Genomic DNA, 13,699 nt, shown 5'->3' with positions numbered 1-13,699 from the left:
GTTAAAAATACCCACCCAGGGAAGAAATCTAAAGTCATTGAAAAATAAGAAGTAAATAATTCTCAAGGAAACAAAGGCTGGAGTTCAAAAAAGGAAAGAAAAACAAAAATAAATGCAAATTTATTTTATGAGAAAGATGCCCATAAATAATCCAGGTACCAGCCAATAGCCCTCAGAAACAACACTAAGCTTGGGAATGTGATTGTTAAATTGATCCAGTGGTGTTAGCAGGTCACAATAAGTTAATTTTGAACAAATGTCTACCTTTCCATTGAATACATAAATTTTTGTTTGAAGCTAAAATCTCATGATAAGCCAATTTAGTTCTTACATTTCATAGTAAATACATTCTTTTTTAAATTATATCCTATTTTCACCATGTTTGACTTGCAATTTATATGATCAATGCCAGCACCTGAATGAGCTAAACCAGGGCATAAAAACCCAGAGAATATCGGGGCGCCTGGGTGGCTCAGTTGGCTGAATGGTCTGAATCTTGATTTCAGCTCAGGTCATGATCTCATCGTTCATGAGGGCTGACAGCACAGAGGCTGCTTGGGATTCTCTGTCTCCCTCTCTCTTAGCCCCTTTCTCTTAAAAATGAATTAATAAACTTTCAAAAAAAATAAAAGGGCCCAGAGAATATTAATAGTGGGCTTCAGACTTTTCCATGGCTCTTCATCTCTCACTCAATACCTAACTTTCTTGCCTGCAGAAAGAAGCTGTGGCTCGAGAAGAACCTTCCAGGGCAGTGGAGATCAGAACAGATGGAAACAGAAGGAAATGATTGTGGAAGAAAGTGGAGGCAGCTCTGACAAAAAGGAATGTTTTATGGTCATTTTCCTATTAGTAAGTAATTGTAACTTATGAGAAATACTTAAAAGCTTATTTGAACAAGTGCCCAAATATTGAGGTAATTTATGGAATTAAATACAAGAAAAGTGTTAAAATTATAATTGTCAAATATCGAATGTGCATATATGGAGTTTCAGTTACTCATGAATTAATTCACCTTTCAAATCCTTACCTCTTGCCCACTAGCTTTTGAGATAGTCTATCATTTTTCTCTGTGGATTCTATGATGTTTTATAGCAATAAAAAATGTGATTCTAGAAAAACTCACATGTTTCTTAAATATTTATGTGTAGGATTTGGTATATAATTCTTGTCATGTACAAGAGACCAGGTTACTTCAGTTTCCAGTTAAAAGTAGCTAAATTTATGGCCTACTATTGTAAGGAGACAGTGGGTGAAGATGTGATGGGCTCAGGTCAACTTGAGCATTTAGAAGAGTATGATCTCAGAGCCCTGCTTCTCTCCCAGCTGTTTGACCTGGCCCTTACTTTTCTACCTTTATGTACAGTTTCCACCTGCCTTCACCATCCTTCCTGCCTGCTCCAAGCTTCTATGTTGGTGCTCCTATATTTGTCTCTCTCTCAGGCACTACCTCCTGTTGGCTTCTGGGAAAGATCACATCTACCCTCTTCAGAGTCTCTTCTCTGACTTCCTTCCAGATGAGACATTTTCCTTATTGCTGTGTCTCAAGTTGAAGGAGTAGCATAAGCCTTGCTCCTACAGATGAGATTTTCTCCAAATCTTTATTTTTTGGTGCATTTTTTATGTTGAGTCCTCACCTATTTCCAAAAGCCGTAGGCTTTTGGAGCTCAGAGCAAGGAAGAGATTTCCTCTTTTTCCTTCCTTTTCTTTTGCTATATACATATGCTAAGGCAAGAAAATCCAAAACTTACCTATGCATTCAAATGAGGAGAAGGATATGGGAAAATATTAATGTTTCACAAACATTCGTGGATCATTTGTTAAAATCTGCCTTCATTTAATTCCAGAGATTATTTTAATAAATAAATTCATTTTTATTTTCCAAAATGCCTGATGACTCCTCTGCTAATCCTCTCTCAACCCTACCCACCATTCCCAAGGGGACCCTTCCAAGAATTGCACACAATGTCTGCCCTTCCAGTCCTAAACTCCAGATTATTTTTTCACACTCTTACATTTTACCCCTCCTGAAACCTGATCTGGAACTCTTGTCAGGTCAAAATCAGCCAATTTGATGAATGTGACTGGTTTAAAAGGTGCAGACCTCATCACATTGGAAGTCCCTTTGTCCACCCACATAAAATATGCACTTTTCATAGAATTGCCTTCACCCATGACCTTCCAACAATTTTAAGTCATTTCTGTGAGTTTTGAGATGATTCAGAAGCCCTTTGGTGCAAAGATATCAATAGCCGTGTATATAGTCTTTGTATCACTGGATTCAGGCTTGACTCAGATTTCTGTTTCCTGAGAGTCAGCTCTGAAGAAGATCCCACTTATTATCACTACTTCAAAGGCTAATAAGTATGTCTGGGAAAGATACAGTATTGAGGTGGCAACAAATCTTAATAAATAAATAAATAAATAAATAAATAAATAAACACACACACACACACACACACACACACATCACACAGAACAACTTGTTTCTCATGCTATTGCTTGAATGCAATTTCCACCATAGCGAATACTTTGTTACTGTCTTAAGAGCTAAGGCTTCAACTATTTCCTCACAAATGCATATTATCCAGCATGACAGTATTGATCAATTAATCAAATAAATATTTCAGAGAACACAGAAACTATATATATAGTGGGGAGGGAAGGAACTGCTGATTGTCATTAGAGAGAACACTCTTGCATAGTCTGTTAATGGCTCATTAATCTGCTTTCAACTCCAGACTGCCTTTGAATTCTGGAGGGAAAGGAGCACATGACAGCATAAAAGAGCAGGTTTTAGCTACAAAGGAGAGATTATAATTCATGTGCAGTGATGCTTTCAGAGGCTTCTCTGTCTACTTCTGTGATCTCTTCCTGAGCTGCCTTTTGTGTCCAATGATAGCATGGAGCTAAGGTAGGTTGCAGATTCCTGATATCAGAGTAATTGTTCTTGCTTACAAATAATATTTCATCATTACTTCTGTGATAAAACTCGTGAAACCAGTCAGTGAAATAACAGTAAGACTTAAAAGCACATGTTTAAATGCGGAGCTAAAATTTTAAAAACTTTTGTCTTTAAGAAGAATTGATATATATCATAAACTAAACAAGAGAAAAGGATACACACTAGAGGCTGATATCCTAAATCTCATGAGAGAATGTATTGTAGTAAATAATAACTGATTACTAATTATTATTTCATTTAAATGTGCAAATAAAATGTATACTTTACATGCTAGCAAATACGCTATATTTCAAAATGCAAGCAGTTTATAACTGAACAAATGATATACATGCCACTTCCTTTTCCTGTTACATTTTCAAAGAAAAGTTGTTGAAAGACTAAATTGTGCTCTCAAGTGACTTTTTAGTTTATTTCTTTGGGAAGAATTGAGATTTAAAAAAAAGCTGGGGGAAGGAAAGTTCAGAAATTAGTTCTTTTGAATTTGAGAGGAATTTGGCAAGAAAACCATCAGTACCATTGATTAATTCTCTGTGGAAGACCCAGAAGATGAGATGATATGAATGGCACCTTTCAGAACATGACATGTTTCATTCAGTCACTCCTGTATTAGAAAAGAGTTTTTATAAGAAAGAAGCAGGTATCTTCATGGTGTTTTGTTTATTTGTTTTATTTAATATATCCATTTAAGTTGCAAATAAAGGAGGAAAATTGGACATTTAATTCACACAGACTATGTTGAATCTGTATTAAAACCGACCATACACTTCTTGGGTCATAGAATCTATTTGTCACAGATATTACACATATTACATAAGGTGATTTCTTACAAGGAGATAAAATATAAAACACTGATGTTATTTTATTTATTTATTTATTTATTTATTTATTTATTTATCTTATTAATCTTATTATTATGTTTAAAATTTTTAAATGTTTATTTATTTATTTATTTATTTATTTATTTATTTATTTTTAATATATGAAATTTATTGTCAAATTGGTTTCCATACAACACCCAGTGCTCATCCCAAAAGGTGCCCTCCTCAATACCCACCACCCACCCTCACCTCCCTCCCACCCCCCATCAACCCTCAGTTTGTTCTCAGTTTTTAAGAGTCTCTTATGCTTTGGCTCTCTCCCATTCTAACCTCTTTTTCTTTTTCCTTCCCCTCCCCCATGGGTTTCTGTTAAGTTTCTCAGGATCCACATAAGAGTGAAACCATATGGTATCTGTCTTTCTCTGTATGGCTTATTTCACTTAGCATAACTTCCTCCAGTTCCATCCATGTTGCTACAAAGGGCCATATTTCATTCTTTCTCATTGCCACGTAGTACTCCATTGTGTATATAAACCACAATTTCTTTATCCATTCATCAGTTGATGGACATTTAGGCTCTTTCCATAATTTGGCTATTGTTGAGAGTGCTGCTATAAACATTGGGGTACAAGTGCCCCTATGTATCAGTACTCCTGTATCCCTTGGGTAAATTCCTAGCAGTGCTATTGCTGGGTCATAGGGTAGGTCTATTTTTAATTTTTTGAGGAACCTCCACACTGTTTTCCAGAGTGGCTGCACCAGTTTGCATTCCCACCAACAGTGCAAGAGGGTTCCTGTTTCTCCACATCCTCTCCAGCATCTATAGTCTCCTGATTTGTTCATTTTGGCCACTCTGACTGGCGTGAGGTGATATCTGAGTGGTTTTGATTTGTATTTCCCTGAAGAGGAGCGACGTTGAACATCTTTTCATGTGCCTGTTGGCCATGCTGATGTCTTCTTTAGAGAAGTGTCTATTCATGTTTTCTGCCCATTTCTTCACTGGGTTATTTGTTTTTCGGGTGTGGAGTTTGATGAGCTCTTTATAGATTTTGGGTACTAGCCCTTTGTCTGATATGTCATTTGCAAATATCTTTTCGCATTCCGTTGGTTACCTTTTAGTTTTGTTGGTTGTTTCCTTTGCTGTGCAGAAGCTTTTTATCTTCATAAGGTCCCAGTAGTTCATTTTTGCTTTTAATTCCCTTGCCCTTGGGGATGTGTCAAGTAAGAAATTGCTGCGGCTGAGGTCAGAGAGGTCTTTTCCTGCTTTCTCCTCTAGGGTTTTGATGGTTTCCTGTCACACATTCAGGTCCTTTATCCATTTTGAGTTTATTTTTGTGAATGGTGTGAGAAAGTGGTCTAGTTTCAATCCTCTGCATGTTGCTGTCCAGTTCTCCCAGCACCGTTTGTTAAAGAGACTGTCTTTTTTCCATTGGATGTTCTTTCCTGCTTTGTCAAAGATGAGTTGGCCATACGTTTGTGGGTCTAGTTCTGGGGTTTCTATTCTATTCCATTGGTCTCTGTATCTGTTTTTGTGCCAATACCATGCTGTCTTGATGATTACAGCTTTTAGTACAGGTAAAGTCTGGGATTGTGATGCCTCCTGCTTTGGTCTTCTTCTTCAAAATTACTTTGGCTATTCGGGGCCTTTTGTGGTTCCATATGAATTTTAGGATTGCTTGTTCTAGTTTCGAGAAGAATGCTGGTGCAATTTTGATTGGGATTGCATTGAATGTGTAGATAGCTTTGGGTAGTATTGACATTTTGACAATATTTATTCTTCCAATCCATGAGCACGGAATGTTTTTCCATTTCTTTATATCTTCTTCAATTTCCTTCATAAGCTTTCTATAGTTTTCAGCATACAGATCTTTTACATCTTTGGTTAGATTTATCCCTAGGTATTTTATGCTTCTTGGTGCAATTGTGAATAGGATCAGTTTCTTTATTTGTCTTTCTGTTGCTTCATTATTAGTGTATAAGAATGCAACTGATTTCTGTATATTGATTTTGTATCCTGCAACTTTGCTGAATTCATGTATCAGTTCTAGCAAACTTCTGGTGGAGTCTATCGGATTTTCCATGTATAATATTATGTCATCTGCAAAAAGCGAAAGGTTGACTTCATCTTTGCCAATTTTGATGCCTTTGATTTCCTTTTGTTGTCTGATTGCTGATGCTAGAATTTCCAACACTATGTTAAACAACAGTGGTGAGAGTGGACATCCCTGTCGTGTTCCTGATCTCAGGGAAAAAGCTCTCAGTTTTTCCCCATTGAGGATGATGTTAGCTGTGGGCTTTTCATAAATGGTTTTTATGATGTGTAAGTATGTTCCTTCTATCCCGACTTTCTCAAGGGTTTTTATTAAGAAAGGGTGCTGGATTTTGTCAAAGCCCTTTCTGCATCAATTGACAGGATCATATGGTTCTTCTCTTTTTTTTTATTAATGTGATGTATCACATTGATTGATTTGCAAATGTTGAACCAGCCCTGCATCCCAGGAATGAATCCCACTTGATCATGGTGAATAATTCTTTTTATATGCTGTTGAATTCGATTTGCTAGTATCTTATTGAGAATTTTTGCATCCATATTCATAAGGGATATTGGCCTGTAGCTCTCTTTTTTTACTGGGTCTCTGTCTGGTTTAGGAATCAAAGTAACACTGGCTTCATAGAATGAGTCTGGAAGTTTTCCTTCCCTTTCTATTTCTTGGAATAGCTTGAGAAGGATAGATATTATCTCTGCTTTAAACGTCTGGTAGAACTCCCCTGGGAAGCCATTTGGTCCTGGACTCTTATTTGTTGGGAGATTTTTGATGACTGATTCAATTTCTTCACTGGTTATGGGTCTGTTCAAGCTTTCTATGTCTTCCTGATTGAGTTTTGGAAGCGTGTGGGTGTTTAGGAATTTGTCCATTTCTTCCAGGTTGTCCAGTTTGTTGGCATATAATTTTTCACAGTATTCCCTGATAATTGCTTGTATCTCTGAGGGATTGGTTATAATAATTCCATTTTCATTCATGATTTTATCTATTTGGGTCATCTCCATTTTCTTTTTGAGAAGCCTGGCTAGAGGTTTATCAATTTTGTTTATTTTTTCAAAAAAACAACTCTTGGTTTCGTTGATCTGCTCTACAGTTTTTTTAGATTCTATATTGTTTATTTCTACTCTGATCTTTATTATTTCTCTTCTTCTTCTGGGTTTGGGGTGTCTTTGCTGTTCTGCTTCTATTTCCTTTAGGTGTGCTGTTAGATTTTGTAGTTGGGATTTTTCTTGTTTCTTGAGATAGGCCTGGATTGCAATGTATTTTCCTCTCAGGACTGCCTTCGCTGCGTCCCAAAGCGTTTGGATTGTTGTATTTTCATTTTCGTTTGTTTCCATATATTTTTTAATTTCTTCTCTAATTGCCTGGTTGACCCACTCATTCGTTAGTAGGGTGTTCTTTAACCTCCATGCTTTTGGAGGTTTTCCAGACTTTTTCCTGTGGTTGATTTCAAGCTTCATAGCATTGGGGTCTGAAAGTATGCATGGTATGATCTCAATTCTTGTATACTTATGAAGGGCTGTTTTGTGACCCAGTATCTTGGAGATCTATCTTGGAGATCTATCTTGGAGAATGTTCCATGTGCACTCAAGAAGAAAGTATATTCTGTTGCTTTGGGATGCAGAGTTCTAAATATATCTGTCAAGTCCATCTGATCCAATGTATCATTCAGGACCCTTGGTTCTTTATTGATCCTGTGTCTAGATGATCCATCCATTGTTGTAAGTGGAGTATTAAAGTCCCCTGCAATTACCACATTCTTATCAATATGGTTGCTTATGTTTGTGAGTAATTGTTTTATATATTTGGGGGCTCCTGTATTCAGCGCATAGACATTTATAATTGTTAGCTCTTCCTGATGGATAGACCCTGTGATTATTATATAATGCCCTTCTTCATCTCTTCTTACAGCCTTTAATTTAAAGTCTAGTTTGTCTGATATAAGTATGGCTACTCCAGCTTTTTTTTGACTTCCAGTAGCATAATAAATAGTTCTCCATCCCCTCATGTTTATTTATTTTTGACAGAGAGAGAAAGAGAGAGAGAGCATGAGTGGGGTAGGAGCAGAGAGAGCTCCCTCAGAATCCGAAGTAGGCTCCAGGCTTCAGGCTCTGAACTGTCAGCACAGAGCCTGACACGGGGCTCGAACTCACAGACCGCGAGATCATGACCTGAGCCGAAGTCAGACCCTCAAGTGACTGAACCACCCAGGCACTCCTGATCTTATTTTAAAACACTTTAAAATGTAACAACAATGAAATCTTGAGCAAATTACTTTGTCTACCTGGTACTCAATTTCCACTTCTGCAAAATGTGAAGACATGTAAAGATTCTTCCATCTCCAATGCTTTTTGATTATGTCTATGAAATGTAAACCTATCTCCCCACTCTCTCTTTCAAAATTTAAAATACTGTACTTTGTGGGGGATGAAATACCATTCTGTTGCTGATGTTGGCTATAGTAAGAGCAGGTGGCAGTCACTGATCTTAACCTTAAACATTTCCTATGGTGGAAGGGAATGGAAACATCTGTCTTCAGTTTCTCTTCCTATATCCTACATTAGGTATACTAAGTGGGGTATGTCTGTAGAACATATATGGAAATGACTGTTGGGCCATGACTTGGTAACAGCTCCAATTTAAACTATTTCATTTTGTGAAGATAATTCTGTGCCCTATTGTTCTTCCACCCTCTTTCCAAAAATAAGAGTTTGAAATAAAGCCCAAGTAATGGGGGAACTTCAGGAAAGTGAAACAGATTGAAGTGGTCTCCAGTGGGTCTTTAGGGAACCAAAGAACGTGTAACAAATCACTCAGAAAATTACTATACAATCCTGGATGAAATTCTTCTGCCTTTTATAGTGTCGAAACACAAGGGAAACAGAGATAAAGCCAAAGCAGCTAGTTTCATTTTCTTAACCTTTGGCTGTCCATCGTTAGACTTAAGTTGCCCATGTGAAATTGAACATGTTTATGTGTTTGGTGAGGAAAAAAAAAGTGGTAAAAGAACAAAACACTGAACTCTCTTTCTTTACAAGATAGGGTAATATGTAAAGACCCTCACTACTGTAGAACTACACGTTTTTAAAATGTGAATTATTTAAAGTTGTGTATTTTTCATGTTATTTTCTGATTCTGTGCCTGTGTGTATGTGTGTGTGTCTGGGAGTGTTGAGGGGGTAGAAGGGAGAGAAAAAGTGAGAGAGAGAGAGAGAGAGAGATACACAGTTATTTTTTAAAGACATTGAAACAATTTAGATGATTATTTATGTCTGGATTTCCCAGTAGCTTAATGACTATGTGTAAATAAAGGGGAATGATTTATTTGTACACACAATTTAGATAGCAAGGGTAGGAAAAGGGGTACATTTCTCATTCTGAAACTAAAACCTAGTCTGGTGGATTCCCACAAAGTAATGAGAGAATAATTCCATTTGCCCTCCAAGAACTTACTGCAGAGATTGTAAATCTGGTGCCAATTACACTGTGGATACCTGACTCTAGGAACTGCTATGACATCACCGACTCATTTCACCCAGGCTAACTGGAAACTGTCAGACAAAAAGCTCACTGCTTCTCCCACCTCAGGCTATAGCTAAACCAGTTGCCTAGAGGTGAAAGATTCAGTATATCCCATTACTGATAATTTCACCCATCTCGTTTCCCTGTACTGAACTCATTCCAAACTGTAGAGTTTGAAATAACCTCAGTGCCATCTCAAAAAAACAAACAAACAAACAAACAAACAAACAAACTAAAAACAACAAGTAGCAGTGGTCAAATTTTAAAAGAATAATCCAAACATCCTAGGAAATTTTTCATGTGTCAGACCTCTATAGGATTTTATCTTAAAGAATTAATGTCAGTGACGAAGGAAATATTCAGCATGCCAACATATATAGCTAAATAATGATTTCACTAGAAAAATGCAAAGACCTAAAATAAAATTTGAAATTAGTTGTAGACTGGGGCACCTGAATGACTGAGTTGGTTAAGTGTCTGACTCTTGATCTCAGCTCAGATCTTGATCTCAGGGTCATGAGTTCAAGTCCTATGTTGGGCTTCATGCTGGGAGTGAAGCCTACTTAAAAAAAAAAAAAAGTGGGTGTAGCTTAATGATGTCCTTCATATTAAAAATGGAGTTATAGGAAAAATTATGTATTCAGGGTAGATTGCCTCGGAAATGGGGAAACCTTTAAGCCAGACCACTTCTGCCATATATGTCTGGTGCTGAGAGCAAAGTGTTTAAAATCAGACTAGTGGACTTGAATCCCAGCATCACCACTAACCGATTAGCTAATTTTGGATAAATTACATACACTATCTGTGCCTTGGGCTTCCTCATCTGTATAATTGGGAGTGTAGAGGTACCAAACTAATAAGGTTGCATAGGAATTGCAAATAAAATTCTTAGAATAGTGCTGGGGCACCTAGTGGGTGCACATACACAGGAAACAGGAAGCGTAATTATTAGCATTCAAGCTATCAGTTTTAAAGAGAAAACATTTCCAGACAGTCATGGTACTTTAAAAATTTCAAACTATGGTTATCAGAGTCTAGTTATATTGTTCTGTCCTTTTTCTGCCACCACCACCAAATCACATGCACTAGTGATACCTAGATCCAGGATAAACTGGGATTCTCTTCCTTTGTTCTGACAAAGTGAGAAAATTCAGAGGCCTTGTCTGTACGTAAGTGTGAGTTTCATGTACTCTGGGCCTCTAATGTAATGGTAAATGATCGTTGTTCTCTACTTGTTGAATTCTTGCCTTTGAATTCTAGTATATGTCAATTAAAACTATCAATTTGTTAACCTACAAAGCCCATCAGGTAATCACATGTGATGGGAAACAAACAGAATGGAGTCACAACAAAGAAAGGAGTTTCCTACAGCTATCTGCAGTGTAATAGATAAACCAGGGCAACTTCTATTCAATTTCATTGTATATTATTTGCTTTCCAAGAACCAATGAGATATAAATTATCCTCCAGCACCAGCAATAGAAGTATTTATGCATTCTTTGAGCATTTTTCCATCCTACAACAACTAGAACATTTCTAGGAATCAATATTTATTAATTACTTATCTGAATTAATAATTCCCAACTGCCAAAGAGTTATTTTCAGATTAAAGAAAGTACTGTGTTACCCAATCTTTGGAATAACAAGTTAAAATTTGTTAAAATGTCACTCTGTTAAATTAAACTGGAAAAGTAAATAAGATGTTGCTATTTTGTCTTCATTTTAATAAATGCTCACCTATATAAAAATTCTCTGGGTTACGGGTTTTTCTTTTGCTTTATTTTATAACCTAAGAAGGTAACAACTAAATAGGAATATGATTGAAGAGCACAGGAATGTAGCTCAGTGTTTTTGTAATAGCTGAGAATTTATGTGCAAATTGAATAAGGAGCTAACCGGGATATTAGTGATGTACTTTAGGGCAGGTTCAGTCACACAGCAGCAAAATCTTATCCTTAGATCTGTGCATATGTCTTAATCTTCTGGAAAGCCATTGATAATCTTGCAATCATTGCAAATAATTCCAGATATTTAGAACTTGAAGAAAATAAGTTTGAACTCTTTAAATAGTTTTACTGTAAGGAGGACTGACCCTTTGGGTTAACTGCCTATTCCATAAAAACATTCTTTGTCTATTCTCTGAAAATGTTCCCTCTCCCATCCATATGCTTCCAAGAGGAACAACTGTTCTATGATCCAAACTGCCACATAACTTCCACTTTCTTCTCCCTATTGTTTTTTTTCTATTTTATGTATTCTCCATGGTCCTATTTTCCTTTCCTTCCTAAATCACCTCATTTATTTCCTTCATAGCACAGATTATAATATAACAACCTCTTCCTTATTTGCTGTATACTTACCTATAGTCTGCTCATGAATTTTCCTAGTCTTGAGGTTTGTGAAGAGAATCTATCAAAAGTAGGCTGCCCATAGTATAATTTTTAACAAATGATTGAAAGTGCTGATCAGTTATACAGATAGAAAAATAAAACAAGTGCCTTTTTTTCCTCCAATATGAGGTAATAACTCATAAATTAAGATGAAGACTTCAATAAAATATAGAAAAGTAAAAGAAAAGTATTTTTATGAATAATATAAGATTCAAAAATTCATAAATGATTACATATTGGGTTTAAAAAACACAAACCACTTAAGGAGCTAAGATATACACATCATAAAAACACACAAAGAGCAACATGGGACCAAATAACTGCTTGAATCCAAGAAAATAGCTTAAGAATTACACCCAAAGTTCTATTCTTAGGAATACTTTGTGTTCTTACTTTTTGAGTAATAATAAATCAAGAGTATGAGCAAGTTATATGAAGGACAAGAAAGGGCCATTAATCATTAACTTAGATAATTCAAGTTATGTTATAGTAATTTATTCTAATCACTCCTTTATTATTCTAATCTTTGATGTACTGTATTTTAAAAACTTTTTTTTTCTTTTAAAACCACTGATCCCTTCTTCTCATGCAGATTTTGAAATCTTTGACCTATATCTGATGGATAATGATAAACAGCAGTCGAGGCCTTGAAGGTAGACTTCTTTCTCCTGTGCTCAATACATATGCATAAGTGCATATTTAACACCCTTTGGCCTCCTTTGGCTTGACTGCTCAGTTCTCAGACTTCTTTCCTGTTGCTGCTAACAAAAGCCTAGACAGTCATAGCTACTCATAGTCTTGCTGTCTTTATTTCTACATCATTACTTGAGCCTCGCTTTTCTCCCTCAAGCTACACCCAACTCCACTTGGTCTGATACAAACCCTGGACTTTGCCCATGAACTTTGTTCCCACCCCCCACCTGCCTGGACTGAGTACCTCTAATTTCCATCCTGAAGGAGGTACATAGACCTTTTAGCATCTGGTCTAATAAATAACCTAGCAGAAACTAGATAAGGCATTTTGCAAAGGTCTCTTGGGTCAATCATCTAAATGTTTAATTTCAATCTTAGGAACGTTGGCAACATTGAAAGTTGATGGCAAAGGAGGATGGTTTCAGTAGCATTAATTTGCTAATGTGAACTGTGTCTCTTAGATATTTTAGGGGTTTAAGACAGCACCCCCCACCCCAGAATGTGCCTTTTTGGTATGTGGACTAATTTGACTTGAAAACACTTGAGAGCATGTGGGCTCAAGAGAAACTCTTGTCCTCCCTTAAGTACATAGAAGAATTTAAACTGGAGGACTTTCCCAAAATAAGGGTTATTCTCAGAGATAAATTTTATCTGAGTGACTCATTTGTATGGCAGGATGAACATCTAATCACCAAACATCTACTCTTCTTGTCTTGTGAAGTGCATTCCTTCCCCCTGAAGTCCTAGACCCCTATCCCCTTCTCCTCAGCTCAGGATAACATGTACACCTCTTTTTTGCCTCATTGTCCTTGGAATCTTCCATGTCTGTATGGATCCCCCATACTTGCACTATGAAATTTGATCTCCCCCTGTTAATCTATATCATTTCAATTTCTTAGTCCAGCTAGAAGGACCTCTGAGGGGACAAGAGTTCTTGCTCCCTGGCTGATGTGTTTCAACCCCCTTATAATTTGACTGAGCATACATTTGGGTAGCGTCATTTACTTATTCAGTTACTTCATTTACTTTTATTTCATTGCAGCCTCCCTGAAAATTACACATTAATTATGAAGTTTAAAAATAGTCCCTGTAAATTCCAAACCAGATTATCTATACCTTATCTCTTGACTACCAATGTGGAAAATATGGGTTTGTTGTGTAGAAAAATTTTAGACAGAAAAGATGGTAAGAAAATGTATCTCAAATCAGTGATAAATGAGATCAAGGTTATTAAATAAGTACTATGATTTGATTGGAAATGTTTAGGGGA

Source organism: Panthera leo, chromosome C1 (assembly GCF_018350215.1).
Source record: "Panthera leo isolate Ple1 chromosome C1, P.leo_Ple1_pat1.1, whole genome shotgun sequence".
Classification (NCBI taxonomy): domain Eukaryota; kingdom Metazoa; phylum Chordata; class Mammalia; order Carnivora; family Felidae; genus Panthera; species Panthera leo.
The sequence above is the reverse complement of the archived record's forward strand: the minus strand, read 5'-3'. Positions refer to the sequence as shown.